We start from the raw sequence: 14,868 nt of genomic DNA on the forward strand, positions 1-14,868 counted from the left end.
TGATCAAAACACATTTGGCAAAAAAAGGTTATGGGCTGATAGAGGCTGGACGTGTTTTCCTTTCTACAGCAGCTACGTCTAAAAGAGACATGGTGATGATTTATGGATATTAATCTCGCTAAAGGTGCACTTGTCAAGACTGCGTGTTTAACAACTCCAGGATCCTTTCACATGTCCGCTGCATGTACGTATTGAATATGCATCTGTAGGATGCAGGGCGCTGGCCTCTTCTGAGTACGAGAGAATGATATTCCCGCATCCTCCTCCCCCGTGGTTGCTCGTGTCCCTTGCACGATAAATTTATGACCTCAGCTGTCCGTGAGCAGGACTAACTGTGGTAGCAGAGGAGCAGGTCAATTGGAGGCAGAGTGTAACAGCTGTCAGAGGAGCGCTCCTCTGTCCATCACATTAAATCGACAGGGCCTCTTAAAGGACAGCTGGGCAGAGAGGAAGCCAGGGAGGATTAGAGTGAGGGAGGAGGTGTCGGAGGGTCGGAGGAGAGAGAGGCAGGTAGATCTGGAGAAAAACAAGAACGTTGGGGATTCTGATACCTGAAGTTTCCAGTTCCTGCAAGAAACTCAAGTGATGGAGTGATTTCGTCCTCAGAATTAGTTGTTGTTATTCAGCAGGAACTTGATGGATTGTTGGGTTGGTCGATTTATCTGTAAAATCACAAGGCTGTGTTCTCCCCTGTCATTTATCAGTCAATCTCAACTGTGAAGCTTTAACAGCCGCTGTTCCACCCTGAACTCTAAGATATCATATGATGGACAATAAGACCAAAGGCTCGGAGACTGTGGCCGGTTTTCCATGATTTGTAACATAGACTGTGAATAAAGATGGACGACTAGTCATTCGGACGGAATCTGCTGTATCGAGGTCTCGCTGGAACACTCGCCTGACCAGTCATGAGTCAATCTGGCTGTAATTCATCACGTTTTTAAACCTTACCCTTAAGAAGTGGTGCAAATATCATTTAAAATTACACTTAATCAACATAAAAACAAATTGTACATTTCAACCAAACTGATGATCCAAATTTTTGAATTTCCCTTACTTGTCACTGACGCAAATATGATTCTTTGTTTACTTGGACTCTCTCACGTCTCCACGGTTTGGACGTGAGAGCAAAAAAAACTCTTTTAATGATGGAACTTTACTTAGTTTGATCTGTATTTTCGTATCTCTAAGAGCAGAAAAAAAATCTATCTGGATAAGATAAAAGCTGAAAACAGCGACTCTAAAAGTATAAAAGATTTTCAGAGAGATTATCTGTATCTGTCTTCATGTTTTATTCAGTCTGCCACTTCTGCTTTCCCTCCTTTTTAAAGAAGTTCATTGATGAAAATGTGAAAAATGTGCAATTCTGAAAATATGTGATGTGTTTTTGTTCTGTATCAACTTTTCCGCTGCACGTCTCTGTCAACCTCATTATTTTTTTTGTTTCAATCTTTCCTCCCACCTATTGATTCCGCAACGTCACTCACTTTGTTTCTCCATTTCTCGCCTCAAGTTTTGCTTAATTCAATTTCCTCTTTTGTTTTCAGCCTCAGTTTTTTTTTTTTTGCCGCCTCTTTCCCTCCAGATCTCTTCTTTCTTTATCGTCTTTGCTGAACCAAATGGAAAGAGTGTGGCAGGTGTGACTGGGCCTCCGACCACCAGCTCTGACGAAGGACAGATTTGCAGAGGTGGAAAGAGCCGTGAAAACTTGTGTTCTGTGACTAACATCTGCCAACTGTCAACATCTTAGCAAGAGACAAGTTTCAAAATGAAACAAAAAAATCCTGGATACAAGTCGTCTGTCTTTTATTTTGACATCTGAGCAGTAGTGACTGTCGAGTGGAGTCATACTATCGAGGTCCCGCCCATACACGCTCTCAAACAAGTGGAAGTCAGTCTGAGCTGTCAATCTTAATGTTATGGGTTTGAAAAGGCCAAATAATCCCATAATCGTTCATAATCCACAACACTGATTCATTTGGTGCAGATGTGACTTCATGCGCAATCACATCTGGTGTCTTAAATCAACAATATTTCAACAAATACACAATTCTTCCATTTAAATAACATACAAAACATAAAAACCGAAAGGTGACTTTGGTGACACTTTTGGTGAAATGCAACTATAGATCTCCAGCTACAAAAACAAGCCTATATAAGTAAAAAATTGCTTTTGAAATGAAACCGTATCAGCAAACTAGGGCAACAGTTCCACAAACATTTTGAATTCTAGATAAGAGTGAGGGTGAAATTTCCCAGTGCAGCTGCATTGAAAAATAGTCACAGCAGGACCGGAAACCTGCAGTCGAACACTTCTCAGGCGTGCACAGTGCAACTAGCACCAAATGACAACCCACAGATCTCCTGGCCTGATCAACACATGGAGATTCAGCTTCGACAGGAACAATAAAGGGAATATGAAGTTATATAGGAGAGAGATGAAACGGCAGATCTGAGGGCTCTTTTGAAATCGGCAACTTCCGACTGAAAACATTCTCTTGGCAGTTTGATCGCGAATGCATCCTTTTCCAAACCAAAGCTAACGTCCACTGACCCGCTGCAGTTTCATAATGAACCTGAAATATCTTGAGTCAGGCTCTTCTATCATCGTAGGAATCACTAAAAACAACTTCTTTTGGTGTTTGTGAACAGAGCTGATGGATGTGCGATGAAATGAGATACGTTTGGAGACACGTGGAGGAGAGTCTAGCTTTGGCTAAATGTTTCTGTCCAAACTCTCCCTCAACCTCCTTAAGCTTTCTTTCACTTCCAGCTTTGTTGGTCACATCCATCAAAGATCCCTCTTCTGCACTGAGTCGCGCTCTTGTACAGGAATATTACAGTATCTAACATCGCTAGGCCTCCATTTGGTTAAACACGAACCTCTGCTCATGTAAATAACAGGCATGTGAAGCAGCAAAGGGAAGAGATGTGAGTTTTCCAAGAAGCAAAGCAAAACCAGCGAGGAGCTTGAAAAGCCGGAGTAAAGGATGATGTGCGGGTGAAGGTGGAAGCAGAGAAGGAGGGTTCACTTGAGAAATGGAGCGAAAGTCCCTGAGACAGATGGCCTGAGGCTCTGGGATATTACCTCCCTCCCCACCACCACCATTATGAAAACACAGCGGAGCAATGAAACTCCAGCTGTGAGCTGCACCGCCAGCAGCCACCGAGAGGCAGCAACCTGCCAACAAACAGCCACTAATGAACGGAGAAGCTGGAATTAGAGGCACAGGGAACATAGAGGAACACGCTTCATCCGTGTGGAGCATGACATGTGTGCATTATTGTGTGCATCATCAAACAGTCACGGCGAGTTCCCGTGTGATCTGTGGATTGGATAGATTCAGAGACTGATCACCAGTGACAGGTAGGAAATGGAGGGAGTGGGTTTCCAGAGATTTCTCAGAGCTGAGGTGTGGGGTGGGTGCAGAGCGGAGGGTGGCAGAGTCATGCAGGAAGATGGAGAAATAACAGGAAGGAAACATGAGGCTGAGAAGAGAAGGCGGTCTCCTGTGTTTTTTAAATGAATAATAAATCACTAAGAGCAAAGAAATTAATAAATTCTACGATTGCAGCTCTCACAGGTTTGACCGTGTTCTTTGCCCCGGTTTGTTCCAGGAATCTTCAGTTTCACCGGAGCTTCTTTCCTACGATTACTGTTGACATGTCATGTCCATCTGGCTTCTCTTTTCCATTAAAACCAACTGGAGGAGACGGGTCAGGCTGTGTCTCGTATTTCATTCTTCATGTCTCAGCTCCGTTTTTCATTTGGCTCTTAATAGGCAGACGTGTATTCAACAGCCAATTTTGGCTCAGATTCAACCAGAGGCACGAACGTCTAATTTAAAACTCTCAGATTCTGCTGGATTTTCCAGGATTAGCCTCTGGGCTCCTGTGTTGCTCTGGCAACTTCTACCTGAGTGGTGCTCGACCGGCGGAGCTTAAGTTGCTCGTGATGCACGTCTCATGATTAGATGAGAAAAGTGTCTAAATCTTCATCTAATTTAACAGCAGTACTTTACTTTAACCTGCTGAACCATAATTCTCTCAGTATTTTTATCATATCGTAGATTCTTTACCAGCTTGTTCCAAATCTTGACCTCAACTCAGATCATTCTAACAAGAGCAGTTTCACATATAGACCGGATATAAAGATGGATAAGATGTCAAATCATCCCAATTCACAATTTTTCTTAAAAGTTACATTTATTTTTTCCAAAGATGGAGTCATTTTATTACAAATAAATAAGGTAATAGCTCATGATTGACAGCTGAGACGTGTTCGAGCGTATTTATTGGCGGGACCTTGATATCTCAGCTCCACAATCACTGCTGTGAAAACTGTGGCTCCAAGTCCATCGAAATAACGTAAAAAAAGAGAAACCAAATAATCAAAACCCTTGTAGCATGTGTTCCTGTGTCCTAATTGGCTCTTGTGGCCAATCGTAGTGGCTGCCTTTTCAACAAAGCGCCCTGCTTTGGACATACACCCGAATAAAATACTTTATGGTTCAGCAGGTTAAAGTAAAATATTTAGATCAAAGTTGTGTTTATATGTCAGAAGGATCCATTTTTGTTGCAAAGTAATTGTTTTTAAGCTTCCTTTGATGCCTATGATGTGTATTTTATATTTAAATTGTGATTTCTTTTTCTCAGGTAAAAGCATTTTCAATATGTTAAGTATAAAAAAGTATTCAACTCAAAATCACAGCGAACAATCTCTTGAATTGCTTCTTGGATCTTTTCCCAGAGAGAATCTGGTCTTGAAATGATAGAAGAAGGTTTGCACCTTCAGCAGCAGCAGCGGAGTCTGAGAAGACTCTTTATAATCCACGGTAGATTTTCTGTCTACTGTTTGGCTGTGGATGCACACACCCGAGGCTCTGGAGATGGTGGTGATGGGCGTCTTTCTGAGGTCCTGCTCCGCGGAATAAAGATGAACAATGAACTGCAGAGACATGACTTCATACACTGTAACCAGCAGTGTTATGAACATGCATGAGCACACACTCACACACACACACACATGTTTGCAAACAGGCTGGCAGGTGGTGGAGCTGTGAGTCAGTGAGGCATGAAAACACACATCTACAAATCCCTCTCACTACACATGCAAAGCTGTCTTCTCCACACACACACACACATACACACATACACACACCTTTCCAGAATGCTTTGCAGTCTCCGTCTCTCTCCTGCCTCCCCCCCTCCACTCTAATCTCTCTTGACATTTTTCCATTTTCCCGCCGGCTCATGCTCCGTTGCCGCCCTGCAGATGCCGCCGTCCTCCTCGGCCATCCGGCGATTCGGCTCCGGTGTTCTGCAGTTCGCTCACATTCCGGTTGCTGAGGCAACGGCACATCTGGCTGGGCCGCCCGCACGCCTGTGGGAGAAGGTTCTAAGGATCGGCCTGGGATGACTAATGGAGTTTGGGGTCAGGCGGGTCCTTAGCCACCCTTCCTACTGTCCACCCTGCTGAGAGACAGACAGAGACAGAGTCACTCTGTTTCCACAGAAGAAGAAATCTTATTCCAAGGGTCACTCAACAGAAATAATGTTAGAAAAAACAATATGCTGCTTTCTGTGAGAGGCAATAAGGTTTAATGCCCCTGGCCCACAATAATAAACTGTGTTTGTGGTTGTTTATCAATAACACAATGTGATTAAACTCACTGGACGCACTCAACTTTCTGTTGGAATGAAAACTCTCCATCACACGTTTGATTGTTTAGTAAGTACAGTGTAAGGAGGAGCAGCGGAAGCTTTTGGATTCAAACTACGGACTGTAAATAAAGATGGACGACACATTTTCACTTCATCCAGTTGTCCTTCTGACGTCATTTAAAGCGTCTGTGCAGTATCGTGACATTTTATTCTGTTTTTAGAGCCAAACTCATCGCAAACAAATGACCGTCTCTGAGAAAACTACTTTTGACGTGTCCGATGAATTTATAGTTCGGTTAGCTCCTTACATTGAGGAGTTAGGATTAGTGCAGTCAGCCACCAGGGGGCGATCAAGATGGTTGGGCCTCACATTTCGGGAGCTGTCATGTCCTCCATCTTTATTCTCTTTACGGTTTAAACCTACCGGCTGCCTGAAGTATTTTGCACTTTTCTTTGCACCCCTCCTGCTCTACTCAGGTCCCATCTACCCTGTGTGTTTATTTTATTTACTTGATATGTCGCGTACTTGTATATGTTCCGTCTACACTTGGGGATTAGAGGGAAACATGTCCTGTACATATGACAGAATTGATGGTAAATTTGACTTTGACTGCTCAGACTCTGTCTCCAAACAACGTTCAATTTATAAGATGGTAACTTCCATACCTGGGATGATTTAGCTTAATTCTTTCCCAGGAGAAAGTGGAGACTCACCATCGATCTTTCTTTACAGTCTTTGGTATTTACCTTCGTGGTAACAAGCTTTGTGACAGACTCTGTTCACTCTGTATCTCTAACATCTCCAGCAGCTGAGAGTCATGTGTCAGAGCTGCTGATAGAACTCACACTAAAAGATGAAGTCTGTGTAGAAGTGTTTTTAATATGACTGGAGAAAAGAGTCAGAGCTTCTCCTTCATCAGTTAATTCACATTGATTAGACTCATCACCACACTTCACCACTGAGCTGCAGACATCTGCTGCTGCAGCTCGTTTTAACGTTGCTGTGTAATTTGTTATCACGCTGGGGACGTTTTCATGAAGCTCGCATTCATTTACACTCAGCTACTTTTTTCATTTCGCTGCTGGAACACGTTTCAGGCGGAGTGTGAGTCTGTTAGTATCACTAAGTCAGAGGTTTTAGTGGTGAGAGAGCAAAGAGGACGTCCAGCAAAGGGCCAGATTGGAACCAAACCTGCATACGCTGCAGGACTCAAGCCTCCGTTGTATTTTATTCCTAAATTGACACATGTTGGGGTTTTATTTTGCTTATTTAGTCTCAAAATTAGCCTGTGAGGGAGCATCCTTAAAGTCATTAACCTCAAGTTGAATTCTGAGACTTTGGAGATGGGGACAGTCACTGATGCTCCTCCTTCTTCGATTGGTCACATTGGACACTCAAGCCCCCAGCCTATCTCTGAACTTCTACCCCTTCCCCTTCTTTTGTGGATTGTATATATATATATATATATATATATATATATATACTGCTGTCGATACAAAAAGCCTGTGTTACGTACATACATGAGATATTTGAACACAACCGTGTTCCTCTTGTATCCCACATGGCCTCAACATTTTTTGGGGCGGCTGGAAGGAAAAGACCTGGAAATTGTCCACAGCAGCTGACTCAGTCTTCGCGTTCTTACATGCAAAACATTTCGTGAGTTAAGTAGAATCAGCTTGAATCTAGTGCTGCAGAGCAAGGCAATGATTTACCACAGGCTGCAACAGAGGAGCTGGATCTCCAACATGCAGCTCGGTGCAGGTGGAAAAGAAAAGGTTAGTGTGTGAATCCCCTCGATGTTCGATAACCTAAAGAAAAGAGGGAACAGATGAGTGAACACACACACACACACACACACACCGGTCTCCTCGCTGTCAATCTGTTTTTAATCTGGAAGAAGACGAAGAAGAAGAGGACAGAACCAACCGGGGAATGAGATCAGCTGTCCACTAATCGCTGGGCGAGAGACATAGAGAGAGACTGACAGCGAGAGAGAGTGAGTTTGTCTTTCTGCCGCTCGTCTCGCCTCGCTGCTGTTACCATGACAATGGGCCGAACCCAGGAGTGAGATTCTCCCTGTATTTCTTCTTCTCTCTCTCTGACCCTCCCTCGCTTTACCTCCCCCTCCCTCACCCCCTGCTAAGCTTGAATTCCCTCTCGTTTCACCTTATCCTGTCATCATCCCCTTTTTATTTTTACTTTATGCCAATTTTTCACCATTTAACATCATCGTCACTCGCTCATTTCACACTTCTTTTGTCGCCACCCATCCATCCGTCATCCTCCCTTTGTTTTTAACTCCTGAGTTAAATTTGAAATGTTGCTTTATTGGCAAAACCATAATCCAGGTCTGTATTGACAGAGTAGATTGCACCAGGGTTTTTTTCCTCCGCTGCTGAATTTTTCATTTATTATTATTAATTTCTGATAGGAGCCTTCAGTGTTTATGAAAACAACTATGATTAATTTAGAACAACTATGTGACTATTGTGACTGAATTAATCACATGAACGCCTGAATAACTGTCCATCAAACACAGTTTTTGTGCAATGAGATTACTTACAAAATCAATGCAAAGATGCAAATAGACACAAACTTTGCGTCTCTTGCTGCAGGCTTAGTGAATGACATGCGACAAATGCAAAATATTTGAACTTGGGCAAAAGATTCACGTGAACAATGTCGCGATCAGCACTGAAAATGAAACTCCTGGCACTGACCTGAGCTGCATCAAACTGGTCAGCCGACAGTGATCCAGACAGTTTGCTCATCTCGATGATTTGGTTAATATTAAAACCAGAACACCTCCTATCCTCTTTTTCAGAGAACAGATGAATACTTGCCAGTTGTGTTGATAAGCAGTTCACGTTATGTGACAAAGAAAAAATCAGATGTCAGAGCAACAGACGTTTTTAGAATTTCATGAATTCAGATGTCAAACAGCAAACATGCATTTTATTGCTGTACAACCAGTTTGGAGCAAACCATTAAACTTAAAATCAATGGATGATTATCACACATTGCCAGTAGGTTGGCACTGTGGCTATGACTGCATATTGGCATGACGATGAGGAGGACCGACATTAACCACTGCCTCAGTCGGAGAACCCTCTATTTCCCCATCTCACTCTTATCGTCTGTGCACTTCCCCTCTCTCTCTCTCACTCTTTCTTTCTTCTCTTCCTCTCTTCCTCCTCCTCTAATTCTGATGGTCTCTTCCCACTTCTCTTTACTCCTCCCTCATCCTCAAACTGATGTCAAACCTCCCGCCTTCCTTCCCTCCAGCCTTTGCCTTTCCTCACCTTCCATCTTCCCTTCCTTCTCCTCCCGCTGTCCCCTCTTCCTCTTCCTCGCTCCTTCCCCTCCATCTCTTTTCATCTGTATCTCATGCAGAGGTTTCCCACTGACCCTCCCTCCAGCGCTGCACAAATTAAAGCATATGTCACCTGAAGACGAATCCGAAGCTTCCTCCGGCTCTTCCTGCGTGTAGATGTGACTGTATTTGTCTTTTGGCCTGAGAACGTCTACCCTGACTGCTCCTCTCCTCCACCGTAATCTCGTCCTGCTTTATTCCCTCTTGTTGCTGCTTCTTTCAGCTTAATTAACCATTTTACCCCTTCTCTCTTCGGCCTCCCTGATCTTCGCTCTCCCTCTTTTTCCAAGATCTCATCTTTGAAGCTTCGCTCGCCGTGTGGTTTTGGGAGGTTTCATCAGAGGATTGATTATTCGAAGTTTTCTGGTGTTAAACCTCTGAGGATGTTTTATTCTTGATATCGTTGTGTTTTGTTTCTTCCTCTGGTCTATGAAGAACTTCACTTCTTTTGATTCTAACTTTTTCAAAGAACTATGTGTTCAGATCATAGATAAATGGTGAGGAGATGAGAGCAGCTCAAATCCTGATCGACCTCAGGTGGTTGGTTGCATTATTACCCAGAAACCCCACCTCGTCCATGTGAGCAAATGGGAAATGGACCAAACTAAAAAGTTAAGGAACACATTTTTACTATTTGAAAGCTCACATTCACTCCACGAGCTCGGCAGCACTGCTCCCATATCCAAGATATACACTTTTTTCGATAATCACAGGAAGTAGAGTCCGATGACCACGAGGACGTTCATTTTGCTGATAGTGATGCCATAATGCTGTTGCTGTGGCATAAACCAAAACTAACAGATCAAAGGAAACTCTGAACAAACACGTGAAGACTCTAAGGTTTGAAAACGATCTTAGTTTCACTAATAAAAACAAAAAAAATACAGAATGAGGATAATACACATTTATTCATTCCAAATACTTTTTATTGATATTCAGCGTCTTTTCAGGACTTTTTTCAGGACTTAAATCAAACATATTAAAACATTTTTTAAAACCCTCTATAGTCCCAGGAGATAGACCACTATAGCTCCTTCTCTATATACCGCTCTTCTTTCTCTGTCTTCCTATTAGCGGCTCCTCTTACTTGCAGGCTTTCCGCACGACTGGTCACAGGAGTTAATGTCACTGCAGCTTTCCTAAGACGGAGAAAGGTTGGAAAGAAATTGGTGGTAACACTCAGTCAACCTTTTCTCAGTTTCATCTGTCAGTCAGGCAGTTATCCCCCTTTCAGACCACAGACCCAGATTAAAGCCTGACACTGAGTAGATCTACGCACACTATAGTTTTCACAGCCGGGGTCCAGTTCACCAAGACTCCCACCTCTTGATTGGCACCACAAAAGGACACTTACGCTTCCTTTGCATGTGGGAAGTCAACATACATGTACATGTCTGGTCCTCGTGGCTTATTCAGGCTGAACCAGTGCCTCTTGACATGTCTTGGGATTTTCCATGTTTGAGCAGCTTTGCTTAGTTTTCTGCCGCAGCAGTCTAGACTCATATCAGTAGAAAATAGATGGATGGATATTATAGAGTTACCTTAATATAAAAATAGAAAATGGACGACTTTACATAAGGTTTGAAGGAAGGTCGTCGTCCCAAAAGCCGTAAACCAAACCAGTAGTTGTTGGGCAGCACGTTAGCACTGATTCAAGTTTGCAATATGTCTACGCTACAGTGAATGACTGGTTATTGTCACCACCAGAATTCCTTCATGGACGTCTCAACATCTGTTATCATCATCACCACATCATACCTCAGTGAAGGATAATTATCTTCCACCATCGCTCGTTTCACCGCTCTTACTTAAGATTGTTCATTTGTTCCACTGTGGGTCTTTGAGTCGTCATCAGTCAGTGCATTTATCCCTTGTTGGAAAATAATAGTAAATAAATTACCTCTCATTCTGACCCAGTTGTTGCCATTGAAGAAAAGAATATAGTTGCCTTAAGTCAGAAGTGACGGCTTCTTATTGATCAGTTTAATGAAACTGTCTAAATTTGCTCAAGTAGGAGCTGTTGCCCCTTTTAATTAGTGCACATTAGATTCTACAGAATAATTATCATTGAAATGGTAATTATTCCCTCCGTGCTGAACGCTATTAGGTGATGATGTACAGGATTGGATTGTTTCAGCTCAAAACACATTTTCTGTGTGAAATGTTGAATCCGTTTTCCTCTGGACAAAACTTTCTGAATCCTCTTGTCCTTTTTTTTTTCTTTCTACAACTTATTTTCTGTCAGCAGAGGCAGATTAGTATTTGGACAGCCCCTGGCCTGTGCTGATTGGTTGATTCATGGCTTTGTGAGCTGGTAATTGGATGATGACAGTGGGGTGGAACAGTGGAGAGTGATGATTGATGGCCGGTGCTGCCTCAACTTGCAGTAGCGAAGATGTATGCTGCAATATTGTTTTTCTGTGTGTGTGTGTGTGTGTGTGTGTGTCTCACGACATGGCCCCCCAACCTGTGGCTGTTTCTGGGAAAATACTTTCAGGTATGAAGAATGTATGAGTCGATTTTACCCCACGCTGCATGCACACCTACACACCTGAGCGATCTTGTGTTCCTCTCTGCAGGACGCCGACATGAAAAGTATGTCCATCCCCGTCATGGCGTTCCAACTTTGACTGACAAGCCGCACCATCCGAACGTCAAACTCCAAAACAGAATCTCTGCTCCCAGAGGAATGCAAGTGAGCCACGGGTGGACAGAGGGAACACTTTTAAAGAATGAGGTTTTTCACTCTCTTTATTCAAGAGCTTTTTGTCTTTCATTCCGTGAGCAGGACTTCACATTGATTTCACATTCAGATCTTTAAATCCTTTTACTACAAACCCTGCACTCACACTCATTACGTCCCTGCTTTTGCTTAGAGTTGTTCTGCTTCTGCTCAAATTTTGTGCTTGTACTCGATCTGCTGGACTCTCGCTCCATAAAGGGGTCATCATTTAACTTCCATCTCACAGACGAGAAGCCGGTGTAATACTCAAGCCATGGAGGCCCTACGTAACCGCCTATACACTGACACACCCACAACTAGGGTGAGACAATTTCATTTGTCAACACTATACCTGGCATTTTATTGGTTGGGGAATTTTGACAGACTTGTTGCACAAAAAGACCAGAGAAAAAAGAGCGTGAGGAGAAAAGCGAAGGAAATCTGAGTGTATGTGCACAGCTTGAGCAAAGCAAATCCAAGCACAAGCAGCCGCTATTTGAGTGTGAGCACAGGGTTTTGAGTGAAAGCTATGGAATGTGAAATCAAACTGAAACACTTTGATCTTGAATCTAAAAGGCAATGTCAAATAAACTTGAAGATTTCTGATATCACAGGTAAGATGAAAGAAATGAGATGAAAAAAATCAGCCTGGATGATGCTGTGTGTGTTTGTGTGTGTGTGCCTGAGGTCATCCATAACACACATTTTTAATAACAGGCAAGCAGCCTGAGGAGCAGCAGCGAGCCATGATGGAGCCGAGGCCTCAACACTGTAGCTTTCAGACTGAACAGATGTGATGTAAAAACATCTGCCCCCCAGCTGAGTGAAAAAATAAGATCTGTGTCCCCTTATAAAAAGCTCCATTGACTGTATTAATTCAGTGTGATCTTTAATGACGACCTTGTTTCCAATGTTTGGCCGAATCTCAGAAGCTAATTTTAACCACGAGGACTTGATGAGGAAGCTGTTTGCAAAAAATAGCACAAACCGATCCCCAATCTAAATATATCACAATCTCAAAATGTATTCTCAGCAACATAAGTATGCACACATACACACACATGCAACGTAATTCAGGGAGGGATTTTGACTCCATCCGAGGCCACTGTGTTACGGTGACCCGGTTGTCTTGCCAGAAATCAAAACCAAACATCACAAGTACGAATACTTCGACATACATCAGTGTGATAGAAACTATTTAAAATGACAGAAACCTTCTTTGAGAATAATTTATCGTACTTTGCCCCCGTGGACACAAGCTTGAGTCCTCCCGCGGCACCTGCATTTCTTTTCTCGCTTCCCCTATCACGCTCAATGTGTTAGTTTGGTCCATGTCCCATCTGCTAACATGGAGGAGATGGTGTTAAAGACCTATACTGCAGCCAGCCACCAGTGTGCTATACATGCTAGATGACTAATTTTGTGGGTATAACTAGGATCTTGAACTGAGTGTTGTGCTTTTGGTTATTTGTAGCTGTATTATGTTGTTAGTCTCATGAGCATTTTCAGTTCCGTCTATGTCGAGTCTTTCAGAGTTAATCAGCCTTAAAAGAGTTTGTCTCCTCCGGTTTAACCTGCAGCAGTTGCTGACGGCTGCTGCAACACGTTCCGCTGCCACACAGGAAATAAATTAATAGCGAGTGAAAACAAGTTCTTGGCGTCTCCCGATGTGTTTTCCTGCAGAAATGAAGCCATGAGAAGCCAAGAATTACAGCTGTCACAGATGATCAGCTCCTAAAGGAAGGGGCAGAAAATGTCAGAGAGAATAATTCAAAGACAGGAACGAGAGTGAGGGAGCCAGACAACGAGCGGCCACCGGGACACTGAGCCGACTACAAACAGGAGTTTGGGTAAACAGCTAAAACTCTGTTCCACTGTCTGATGATCAAACTGCAGTTTCATTTCCCTTTGCTTCTATCTACGAAAACTTGTTTCTTTCAATGTTAATGATCCAAAATTATTTTAAATTCATTGTTTTCATAAAAATGAGATTTACTTTACAAACTTTTGCATTACCACTTTTGCATTTTTAATAGTATATCGTTACTTCGCAACACTTAAGTATTATCCTGCTGTGTTTTTCAAACTTTGTGTTCACTGGTCTCTCAGCTCCGACAGCTCAGTGCAGCAGCAGCAGAGACAAATTACACCGAGAGGTTGCTACAAACGTGACAGGAGCGAAATGATCATGTGATGTGACCAGAGCACGATAACTGGGTGCTGCTATCTGTGACTGGGTGGCTATTGACTACATTAGCAGATGGACTAGTGAAAGGGTTGCTGATGTATCAGACTGTGTACGTCTGGATTAAGGCAGCACACCTCACAGCTAAAGCAAAGCAGGAGGCGTGTTCTCATTTTGAAGTCAAACACAGACACACAAACACACACACACACACACACACATGCATATTCATACAAACACTTCCACACAAACAAGGTGTTTTATTTTGGGCCTGATTATATTGTGCAGAACACATTTACATATTTTCCCCTGGAACTGGATGAACAAGTTCTCATCAAAAGTGCTGAAATGTTTAATTCAGTGTCACATCAAGAGGTTCGGCCAGTGGCTCCTGTAAAAGTTGCCCAGCGACTGCCTCCGTTTTCGGGGTTGTATGATAAATCTCTCAGCTGCCCCAGTGGTCCTCAGGCATTCACTTGTAAAATGTGGAGGAAATTGCTGAAAAAAATTATGCTGAGGCTGCAAAATGTTTCAGCTCGTGTCCTGATCTGGATAATTAGCTCAGAATATGAATGAATGGATTAAGGGATAATGGGAAAAATCAAGAAGTCGTGAACTTTGTCATTTTTAGACGTGTTAGAGGAGTGGTTGAAATTACTTTTATATTTGTATTTATTTGTGATGATGATGTGTGTTGTTTGTTTTTTTATATTTGCGTGGGCCTTTCATAAAGGATGGTTCCTATGCTAAAGGAGATACGTCAGGAAGCACTGAAACTTCTTCCCTCATCATTTACAGAATTTAAATAGCTCTTATTATAATTATTATCATGGCGGCTGAAATAAATAAATAAAGTCTATTTTAGACCATGACACTTACATCTTAATTACATGTTGATGAATGAGGCTTTTCCATCATTA

This window comes from Paralichthys olivaceus, chromosome 8 (genome assembly GCF_024713975.1).
Source record: "Paralichthys olivaceus isolate ysfri-2021 chromosome 8, ASM2471397v2, whole genome shotgun sequence".
Taxonomy (NCBI): Eukaryota; Metazoa; Chordata; class Actinopteri; order Pleuronectiformes; family Paralichthyidae; genus Paralichthys; species Paralichthys olivaceus.